Source organism: Schistocerca americana, unplaced genomic scaffold, assembly GCF_021461395.2.
Source record: "Schistocerca americana isolate TAMUIC-IGC-003095 unplaced genomic scaffold, iqSchAmer2.1 HiC_scaffold_1237, whole genome shotgun sequence".
NCBI lineage: Eukaryota > Metazoa > Arthropoda > Insecta > Orthoptera > Acrididae > Schistocerca > Schistocerca americana.
In genome coordinates this window covers 20001-22500 of record NW_025725305.1, presented here as the reverse complement: position 1 = coordinate 22500, position 2500 = coordinate 20001, and positions in this window count along the sequence as shown.

The window sequence follows — 2500 nt, the reverse complement described above, 5'->3', positions numbered from 1 at the left end:
GTACCTTAACCTAACCTATATCGTACCGTAACCTAACCTATATCGTACCGTAACCTAACCTATGTCGTACCGTAACCTAACCTATGTCGTACCGTAACCTAACCTATGTCGTACCGTAACCTAACCTATGTCGTACCGTAACCTAACCTATGTCGTACCGTAACCTAACCTATGTCGTACCGTAACCTAACCTATGTCGTACCGTAACCTAACCTATGTCGTACCGTAACCTAACCTATGTCGTACCTTAACCTAACCTATGTCGTACCTTAACCTAACCTATGTCGTACCTTAACCTAACCTATGTCGTACCTTAACCTAACCTATGTCGTACCTTAACCTAACCTATGTCGTACCTTAACCTAACCTATGTCGTACCTTAACCTAACCTATGTCGTACCTTAACCTAACCTATGTCGTACCTTAACCTAACCTATGTCGTACCTTAACCTAACCTATGTCGTACCTTAACCTAACCTATGTCGTACCTTAACCTAACCTATGTCGTACCTTAACCTAACCTATGTCGTACCTTAACCTAACCTATGTCGTACCTTAACCTAACCTATGTCGTACCTTAACCTAACCTATGTCGTACCTTAACCTAACCTATGTCGTACCTTAACCTAACCTATGTCGTACCTTAACCTAACCTATGTCGTACCTTAACCTAACCTATGTCGTACCTTAACCTAACCTATGTCGTACCTTAACCTAACCTATGTCGTACCTTAACCTAACCTATGTCGTACCTTAACCTAACCTATGTCGTACCTTAACCTAACCTATGTCGTACCTTAACCTAACCTATGTCGTACCTTAACCTAACCTATGTCGTACCTTAACCTAACCTATGTCGTACCTTAACCTAACCTATGTCGTACCTTAACCTAACCTATGTCGTACCTTAACCTAACCTATGTCGTACCTTAACCTAACCTGTATTGCGCCTTAACCTAACCTGTATTGCGCCTTAACCTAACCGGTATTGCGCCTTAACGTAACCTGTATTGCGCCTTAACGTAACCTGTATTGCGCCTTAACGTAACCTGTATTGCGCCTTAACGTAACCTGTATTGCGCCTTAACGTAACCTGTATTGCGCCTTAACGTAACCTGTATTGCGCCTTAACGTAACCTGTATTGCGCCTTAACGTAACCTGTATTGCGCCTTAACGTAACCTGTATTGCGCCTTAACGTAACCTGTATTGCGCCTTAACGTAACCTGTATTGCGCCTTAACGTAACCTGTATTGCGCCTTAACGTAACCTGTATTGCGCCTTAACGTAACCTGTATTGCGCCTTAACGTAACCTGTATTGCGCCTTAACGTAACCTGTATTGCGCCTTAACGTAACCTGTATTGCGCCTTAACGTAACCTGTATTGCGCCTTAACGTAACCTGTATTGCGCCTTAACGTAACCTGTATTGCGCCTTAACGTAACCTGCATTGCGCCTTAACGTAACCTGCATTGCGCCTTAACGTAACCTGTATTGCGCCTTAACGTAACCTGTATTGCGCCTTAACGTAACCTGTATTGCGCCTTAACGTAACCTGTATTGCGCCTTAACGTAACCTGTATTGCGCCTTAACGTAACCTGTATTGCGCCTTAACGTAACCTGTATTGCGCCTTAACGTAACCGATATTGCGCCTTAACGTAACCTATATTGCGCCGTAACGTAACCTATATTGCGCCGTAACGTAACCCACATTGCCCCTTAACGTAACCCACATTGCCCCTTAACGTAACCCACATTGCCCCTTAACGTAACCCAACACACGTTGGGCCTTAACCCAACACACGTTGGGCCTTAACCCAACACACGTTGGGCCTTAACCCAACACACGTTGGGCCTTAACCCAACACACGTTGGGCCTTAACCCAACACACGTTGGGCCTTAACCCAACACACGTTGGGCCTTAACCCAACACACGTTGGGCCTTAACCCAACACACGTTGGGCCTTAACCCAACACACGTTGGGCCTTAACCCAACACACGTTGGGCCTTAACCCAACACACGTTGGGCCTTAACCTGCTCTGTAATTGTCATACGACGCGTTAAATTAGTGTAGTGTTGCCTAACTGCAACCCCCGCAATATAGTTTGCTACTCGCACTGCCCGGTCCCCAGTGTATCGCTTCATGTTAAACACCTTGCAGCTATACACTGTAATGTGGATGGCAGCAGGACGTACATGCTCAATGCCCTTTGCAGTTGTTCATTGGCATTTGCAGTTGTTCATTGGCATTCGCATGTGCGAAGCACTTAGCCTACGCTGTGGTACGGCCTGTGTCAACTGTCCGCTGATGTTGTACGTCCAAATCACACACTGTACTGCACATTGGTCCTCATGTACTGAATGATACATCGTGGTACATGTGACCGTACAACGACTGCGCCAACAACGGCGAACCATGCGGTCCAAATGTTGTGCACTCAGCTACGTGTCGTCTCCCTATAAGAGCTGGATTGCAGTGTGGTATGCCCTGGATG